Source organism: Mugil cephalus, chromosome 10 (assembly GCF_022458985.1).
Source record: "Mugil cephalus isolate CIBA_MC_2020 chromosome 10, CIBA_Mcephalus_1.1, whole genome shotgun sequence".
Lineage (NCBI taxonomy): Eukaryota > Metazoa > Chordata > Actinopteri > Mugiliformes > Mugilidae > Mugil > Mugil cephalus.
In genome coordinates this window covers 342,941-352,615 of record NC_061779.1, presented here as the reverse complement: position 1 = coordinate 352,615, position 9,675 = coordinate 342,941, and positions in this window count along the sequence as shown.

Sequence of the window (9,675 nt, the reverse complement as noted above, 5' to 3'; positions counted from 1 at the left end):
CATGTCTATAGCTGATGTTAATAAATCTCAGATTTATGTTTTATTTTTATTATTATTGTTCAATAACTGTATTCACACTGTGAGTATATTCAGTGTGAGTCTGCTCCATTAAGTTCAAAAGCTGTTTCAAAAACAAGAGTTAAAGTAACTTGATGATATAATGAACATATAGTTAAACTGGGGAATGTTTTACTGACAGTAAGTTCACTCAGATGAGTGATGTCATGTACTTACTGGTTCAGCTCAGTTCAATATCTCGTGTAACTCAAGTTTGTGAGGTGAAACAATCATAAGTTAAGTTGAAAGAGAAAGTGGGTTTTATTTAATGTATAATGTAACATTATGAGTCTCAAGTTCAATCAGCTGTTTTAATGTCTGTTTACATTTAATGTCCTGTGTTTTTGAAAATCAAATATGGCCGCCCTAATTAAACCCGTTAACATCAGCTGTTTAAAACATAATCTTTGTGCTGCTTGTAATGTCCTTCTTACTATTTCTGTGGTGTTTGTGACACGGTTGTCATGGTGATAATGTTTTATAATGTTTTATATTATCAACAAAGTTCAGCATCTCAACGTGTGAACTTTAGTATTGAACTTAGATTCATCCTCACATGGTTTAATTCACTTCATAGATTAATAAATGTTTTAGGATATGATCCTGTGTGTGTGTGTGTGTGTGTGTGTGTGTGTGTGTGTGTGTGTGTGTGTGTGTGTGTGTGTTTAATTATGAAGCTGATCTATGTCACGTTTTTGTTTTATTTTATTAGAAAAAACCAGACGCTGCAAAAGTAATAACTGTATTTGTAAAAGTACTTTTACTGACTGAGTCTGTGAAGTTGTGTCAGTGCATTAAAAGTATCTCAACAGTCACGTGACTGCATTAAAACACGAGTTCTCGTGTGGAAGTGAAGTCTAAGAAGTCCAGGTCCCAGAAAATGATCCAATCAAGAGCAAAGTCTGAGGATCATTTATTCCTAAAAACCAAATGAACAATAGAAAAGTTAATTAACGACCCGAACACCTGACGATACTCGAGTAGTTCAAACTCTGATGCTGCATTAAAGGAAATAACACTAACTGTTGTATGACAGCGTGAAGGAGACGATCAGTTATTAAGTCTCATCCTGAGGACAGAGGAAAGTCTCCGGGACGAACACTGGAGTCAAAGTGTTTCTGGTCCGATGTGTTTTCGACTGGTTGTTCAGGAGCTGGACTTGGTCCCTTAGTTCCAGTCGGAGGAACCCTGAAGACATTCTGGACAGTAACATGCTCTCAGCTCAGTGGGACCAGTTTGGGGACGACCCCCGTCCTGTTCCACCAGGACTGAGAACCAGAGACAAAGCCAGGTCCATAAAGACCTGGATGAGGAGGAACTGGACCGGCCTCCCAGAGTCCTGACCCCCATAGAACCGCTCTGGGATCAGGTAGACGTGGACTGTGAACCAGACTTTCTCCTCCAACATCACTGATGAGCTTCTAACCCTGAGGAAAACGTCACACTGTGACATTTATAGACTAATAAAGAGACTTCACAGAGTCTGAAGACACTGAACAGTCTTTTGGAAGATGAGGACAAACGCTGACTGAAGGTGTTCAGTCTGGATGTTTGTGGTTTTGGCCACTAGAGGGAGACATGACACAGACCAACGCCTCATCACTTCCTGTTCCTCGTGTCTCTAAAAAGAGACAAAGACACGTTTTATAAAGATCATCAGATTAACACCAGAGAGAAAACATTCAGTTAGATCAAAGGTTTGAAAGATATATAATCAAGGCACAATACGAATGAGATGTATACGAATATTATATAATATAAGTCTGACTGTACATTTTCTGTAAATTTTACTTCCTGCTTCTTATTCTCATTTTTCTTTATTCCCACGTCTATGTCTCATTCATATATGCTGTTCTTATCTTTTTCCTGCAGGAATCTAGAAACCGATCTTGAATGTTGATAAGATATAAATAATTTGAGGCCAGTTACGTGTATCTGTGCCCATAAAACACAGATACACAAAACAGAAAACAACAAACTCCACTTTATGATAAACAGAAAATACACAAACGTGACTTTTAGTTCCTGCATTCGCTCCAATAACTACATGAAGACCCAGTGGTAGTAGTAATATTCTACTGACCACATGGTGGCGCTGCTCATTCACGCACACACTGAGATCAGATTTGTGTTACTTTTGTCATAAAAAGACCAGCAAGGATCTTACGGCTCAGTTTTATTTCTTAATGAATTGTTCTGATTTTCAGGGATTGATTGTTTTTGCCTGTTTCTGTGTTGAGGAGAATATGAAGGAAGGAGGTTAAGACAGAGGCTTTTATTTGATGGAGATCATCTCTGGGTTTTACACAGTGTGACCTGAACACAGCATCATTTACTAGACCACGCCCACACACCTTAGAAGCAAAGCACACTGGGAAATGTAGGATGATCAGGGGAAAGATGAGGAGCGACGAGTCCTTCAGACTAAAACCTGTCGGGGTGTGAGAGGTTGATGTGTTGGACCTAAACCTGCCCCGTCCAGGTCCAGGTCCAGGTCCTGGTCCTGGTCCAGGTCCTGGTCCAGGTCCAGTTCCAGGTCCTGCTCTCTGAGACGTCAGGACGTCCTGATCCTGGACAGTCTGTGTCATGAAGACATGAGCTCTGGTGTTTTTGGGCTGAAAGGACAGAACGGAGCTGAGACAGAGCAGAGCTGAATGAATCCTGACATTAAACATGTCGTTCTACATAATCACATCAGATGCTTGTTTTCAGCCTGAAGCCACAGTCACGGTGCCCCCCCCCCCCCCACACACACACACACATGTAATCTGATTACTCCTCCCAGAAACAAACTACTGTTACATCTGCACAGGCCACAGAGAGCGTTTTAAAAGGAGGACCAGGTCTGGGAGGTTTGATATAAACACATTAAGGTGTTTACTGTCCCACAGATGAACGTATGAAACATCACACGCTCACAAACTCGGAGGAAACACGACGACCAGACGCCTCATTCATTCATCTGCTGAGGTTTGAACCAGAACTAACACAAACCTTCTCACCACTGATGACGCTTCAAACGTGTTTTTACTATTCATGCTTTTATTTTGCTTTTTCATATAAATGTTTTTATTTCTAATAAATAACTTCACTGTCTTTTCTTTGTGTTGTTTCTTTGCATGAATTAAATAAATAATGTTTATTATCATTATAAATGAAATAAGAGCATCTTCACTACGTCACCTCAACCCTTAAATACGAGACAAGAGGAGAAACCACGGAGACGTCAACACGTCTCTGACTGGATGACTGAGTGACTGACTGAATGACTGAATGACTGAGTGACTGAATGACTGAGTGACTGAGTGACTGAGTGACTGAATGACTGAATGACGGGATGAATGAATGAATGAATGACTGAATGACAGGATGACTGACTGACTGAATGACTGAGTGACTGAATGACTGACTGACTGACTGAATGACTGAGTGACTGAGTGACTGAATGACTGAATGACTGACTGACTGAATGACTGAATGACTGAATGACTGAATGACTGAATGACTGAATGAATGAATGACTGACTGAGTGACTGACTGAATGACTGGATGACTGACTGACTGACTGACTGAATGACTGAATGACTGACTGAATGAATGAATGACTGACTGACTGGCTGACTGACTGAATGACTGGATGACTGGGTGAATGAATGAATGACTGAATGACTGAATGACTGAATGACTGAATGAATGACTGAATGACTGGGTGACTGAGTGACTGGATGACTGAATGACTGAGTGACTGAGTGACTGAATGAATGACTGAGTGACTGGATGACTGGGTGAATGAATGAATGACTGACTGACTGAGTGACTGACTGAATGACTGACTGAATGAATGAATGACTGACTGACTGAGTGACTGACTGAATGACTGAATGACTGAATGAATGAATGAATGAATGACTGACTGAATGACTGAATGACTGACTGACTGAGTGACTGGATGACTGGGTGAATGAATGAATGACTGAATGACTGAATGACTGACTGAATGACTGGATGACTGGATGACTGGGTGAATGAATGAATGAATGACTGAATGACTGAATGAATGAATGAATGACTGAATGAATGAATGAATGACTGAATGACTGAGTGACTGAGTGACTGGATGACTGATCACTGATCAGGACGTGGACTCGTGTCTGGTCCCGTGAGTCTTCGTGTAGTTTATGGAACATCAGCGTCTTTTTGAACGTTTTCTTCTGGTTCCGTTGATAAAAGTCTTTATAAGATTCAACCAACACATTTTTACAAACAAACCCAACGACTTGTTATTGTTTAACTGTTTCCTCCAGAACAATAAAACCAGTGATTCTAGAAACTTCAGAGTCTTTAAACAGAATGAGCTCCAACATGTTCATCACACACCTTCTGTATTCTCTGTATTTTTATATTTTATATATTTTAATACTTACTTTTAATGATGCTGTTTTCTGGAACCTGTGTTTCTTTCATTCAGTATAAAGCTTCTATCTATCTATAGATCCGTGGACTCGTTGATTTCCTCTAACACCTACTTCTCCTCTTTATATTTAGACGGACCAGGTGACCCTGAGAAGCCTGTTTCTTCTTTTATCCTCCTGAAGTCCAGGTTTCTGGTATTTGAGCAGGAAGTGACTGTAGCCGTGATATAAACGAAGCTCTGTGGACGTTGAGGTTGCAGCAGATGTGGAGCTGTGGTGGAGGAGGAGGTGGAGGTGGAGGCAGGTGTAGAGGCTCCACGTCCTCCCCCAAACCGCCGCTGCCCCTGCCTTACGTAAAGACCGTTATGAAACCCCTTCAACAGCCCGAGCCGGTCATGAGTCACTTCCACCGAGGCCGCAGAGCTACAGAGGAGTTATGTCATCTGAGGACGGGTTCCTCTGCAGAGCTTCACCTACAGGCCTCACAGCCACCACCCGAGAACAGAACCAGGGAACCGGCAGCAGCCTGGAGAACCTTCATCCATCCAGAATGATTCACTGAGTCTGAACCTAAAACCTCCTGGAGAAGAAGCTGTTTTAATGATCCAGATGCTCCTGACTCAGTTCAGATCATTCACACACATGCTAGCATGCTGCATGCTAGCTACAAGGCTAACGCTAACCTGCGCTAACCCTGGACTATCTGCTGGTACATTGGTCATGAGGTTAAACTAACGTCATCACTAAAATAAAACAGGAAGTGACTGAAATAAGCCTCCATGCTGACTTATTTCATCTGTACAGCTCAACGTTTATTTATTTTTATTTTATTCTAATGTTTTCACGTTTGCATTACTTAAGCCACGAGCTACTGTTCAAAAGTTTGTCATGTCCTGACATAATGACAATAAATGATGGTTGAAGTTAGAAAAGAGACGTCAGTAAAACTTAAGAGGTTCCTTCACTTCGTCCTGAGGAGAACATGAATCATCTGTGTGAGAGACTGAAACACTCAGATCTGTGGTTTAATAAATAAATAAAGATCATTAATAATCAGATTAAATCTCCTTCACGTTTAATCTCTGTAGATGTTGTTTCATTGTTGATGATCAAACAAACTCCAGGAGGAAGAGAATAAATCAAACACCTTCAACAACCTTTAGTGTCTTTCTTTGTCCACCATGTGTCCTCATGAATGTGTCCCTGTTGCTACGGAGACAAACTAACTTGTGGACATTGTCCAACCAGAGGAGAGCTGACGCTTCTTATTGAGAACAGTGTCTCCCAGTGAACAGTGGCTGCAGGAGTGGACACATATTAGCAGCAGCATTGGCAGCTTGTCTTTGTCTTGGTTTGTCTTGGTTTGTCTCCAGCTGTTAGCCGCGTTAGCCCAAGTGCTAGCAGAATCCCCGACTAACGTATGCTTGGCTTGGTTCATGTGCTGTTTGAAGCTGGAAAGAAAACTCCTTCCTGCAGAGTGTGATGATACTTTATGTGTCTCCACTGGTCCCTCTTGGTGTCTTTGTCCTCAAATGTCCCATGGAGAGGACCAACGTGCTGTTTAGCGTCTTCCATCTTTATGGGTTGGTTCTGCTGCCTGTCACTACCGGATCAGCTGGTGCTAACGCTAACGCTACTTGGACAAACTGAGACACGTTCACAGTCGTTCTGCTGCAGATGCTTCATTAATCACATGAATCAGATGATGATTAATTAATGTTATCGAGTTCACTTTGACTCCCTGGTTGTTAATGTGAACACCAGCCTGTAGGTGTGTGTTCTTGGACAGTTTTCGCTCTGAGGACCAGAATCAGTTTCAGGACCTTTGAGGACTTTTTGCTAGTTCCTCATTTCTTTATGGTTCTACTTGGTTTTAGATGCTAGCTAGAAGCTAGCTCAGGGCTGCATGTATGCCGATCTAAGGTTGTCATAAAGGTAGGGAGGAGTCTTCAGAGATCATCTAGACCAGATCTCTTGTTGCCTTTGAAGGTTTTCCTCCTCCAGCTCCTCGGCCGGCGGCATGAAAGCATCTCTGATCGGTTTAATGTGTTTAAACTCAGATCTGAAGCAGAAGAAGCTACTGAGAGTAAAAGCCAGAGCGGCTTTTCAAAGGAAGAGCAGACGCAACTGGAAAACTAATCAACACACAGAGCCGAGCCAAGCGCAGGACGCTAATGTGGTTAGCAGCAGCTAATGAGGCCAGGAAGTTATTATCTGGCCCATGATGGATCCGCTGCTCTGTGATTGGGTTAAACTGAGCAGTCAGCTGATTGGCTTCCTCGTCTTTGTCTCCATTACCGAGTAGTAAGTCCACACTTAAACAGATTCTCTGCTCGTGTCTCTAGTGGACGTTCAAGACTCTGGTTGCCTAGGTAACCCTCGTATAGTTAGCCTACCTGCATAACTGCCCTGGTCATATTTGAAAGTTTTTCGGAAAAAAACAAGAAAAAACACAATTCTTTAGCAACACATTGGTATTATTATTGATACCGTACCAGCACCAGGCTGCTACCATCATGGTGGACGGAGTTTCCTTCAGGGACACGTCCGAGTTTGAGTCATATGTCAATCAACTGGATCGGTGGCTCCCATTGGCCCAAATAAGCTCAGCTTGGTCCCGCCCACTTTGTGTCTGGTCATCTCTTCCTGACTCTCGTTAAAGAACAAAAACATTACAATGCTTCAGCCTTCCTGGAATTTAAAATACGAGCCCTCCGTTGTCATGGTTACGGTAATAACCTGGATTAAATGGGACGGTCCAGTGTGTTGTTGACCCGTCCATCCGCCCAGACATCATCTTCTGATGGGCCACTTTTGGTCCACAGGCCGTGTGTTTGACACCTTTGTCGTAATTTGTTGCTGCTGAAGACGTGGATCAAACGACCAACAGAAGAACATCAGAGATACAAACAGAAATAAATAAACAGAATAAAACTCATGGGAACGAGGTTCTACTTTAAACGTTTAATAAATCAGAGTCTCAGACCTTTAACACCTGCTCTCACCTGCTCTTTAATGGATTAACATGTGTCTCCATTAATGCTGCAGCGCCACCATGTGGTCAGTAGAATATTTTATCAGCCGCTGTCTCTGATGGATCTCTACCTCCCACTGGACCAGAACCAGAACCACATGGTTGGAGACTTGGAGACATGATCCAGATCTAGAACCAGATGGAAAAACTCTCACATGATAAGTTCTAATTTATTTCTTAAATCTGAGTCTGTTGATGTAAAACGTTGGTGAGTTTAAACTCTTTCCCTTAAAAACCTTCTTCAGAAGCTACTTCAGTTTAACCTGAACACTTTCAGTCCTGCTAGCTTAGCGACATTTAGGCTACAAACATATCCCACAATGCAACACTCACAACAGGAAATAATGAAACTGTCTTTATCTCTTCATCAAACCTGATTTTCCAGAATACATTGTTCCCTTAAATGTCCTGTGTCTCTGAGCGTTGAGTTTATGTCCATCGAGCTCCGTCTATTAATAATAAACCACATTCCTGACGCATTCAGACCTGGAGAAGAAGCTCCGCTGGAATGAATGTGGTGAAGAGGTTCTCTCCAGTTTGAGAACGTGAAGCCTCCGCAGAGTTAGATAACAGCAGCTCAGCAGCACCGAGAGACGGCAGCGACGATCAGCTGGTAATAATCCAGATAAATAAGAAAGAAAGAAATGTGATGCTGCTGGAGCCGCCTGACCTCAAGCTCCCAGGACCCGAGGCTGGAGGAGGAGGCTTAAAAGATCCAACGTCCTAAACTTTCAACATTTCTTCACGAGAATGACTCCAAACATCCTGAAAGTCAAAGACAAAGGACCCGACCACAGATATATTAGAATAAAATGAGCCAATATTACATAGAATCAGCTTTATGAACACACACACACAGTTTAGTTTAGTTTAGTTTAGTTTAGTTTAGTTTAGTTTAGTTTAGTTTAGTTTAGTTTAATCAACTTTAGTTTAGTTTAGTTTAGTTTAGTTTAGTTTAGTTTAGTTTAGTTTAGTTTAGTTTAGTTTAGTTTAGTTTAGTAGCAGTAGAAGTAGATCAGAGCTGTGTGGACCTGAGGTGAAGGAAACTCCGTCTGAAGAAGCTGCTTCAACCAAAACACGACGTTTCCTCCACGTTCTGCTCTAAATGTAAAGAAGGAGAGTTTATGTTTTTATCTCCTGGAGGTCACATGACCTGACATTTAACCTGTATTCGTCCATAAGACATAAATAAACATCATGAAAACTAAATGCATGAGGATAAGCTCACACACACACTCAGCCTAGAGCTAATACAATACCACTCATCCATACATACTGATGACACCACATCTACCTGTTATTACTTCATTTACATTTAAAATAAAAATAGGTGCATGTGTTGTTCTCCTATAAAGTACAAAGAACCATAACCACAACAACGGTTAACGTAAAAGCCTGATGAATAAATACCAGCTGTTAATCAGGATTATTCTAAGCAGCAACACAGAAACAGTGACAGGACCTAAAAAGACAAAAATAAATAAATAAGTAAATAAATAAATAAATAAATGAAAGCTTGATTGAGGACATGTGTCCTCCGGAGCAGGTGGACACAGCCAGATCTCCCACAATGCATTTCAAGTCCTGTGACTTCAGAATCAAACTGGACTAGTCCAGAACAGAACAGAACAGAATAGAACAGAATAGAATAGAACAGAACAGAATAGAACAGAATAGAATAGAATAGAATAGAACGTTCCACATAAATAACACTAATAAAAAACACTCACGTCCACAAACACGGTAAAAACTGAGTCCATAGAGGAACTGGGTGATTGTGCAGCAGCAAAGAGGAATGAAGTGATAATCTGCTTCACTGAAACGGCCCGAGAGGAGAAACTGTCTCTGAACGTGGACGTGACGGACGATGCAGAGGAAGAAGAAGCTTTCACGGGTTCTTCAGACGTCATGAAGTCAAGTCAAAGTCTGTTTCTAAAAACAACCTCTTTGGGCCAAAGTTCTGAACAGAGGGACAAAGTCTAATGATGGAAAGACTTAAATGTATAAATAAAAACAGTCGTAGAATAAAACAAATGAGCACAAAATAAAACCAACCAGTCAGAGACGGATTATTAAGACCAGAGGAGAACGAGAGGAGATGAACTGAAGTAAGAAGGATGTTTTATTTGTGGGCCCCAGCGTCCTCTGGCTGCACCTCTCTTTTAATTGGCT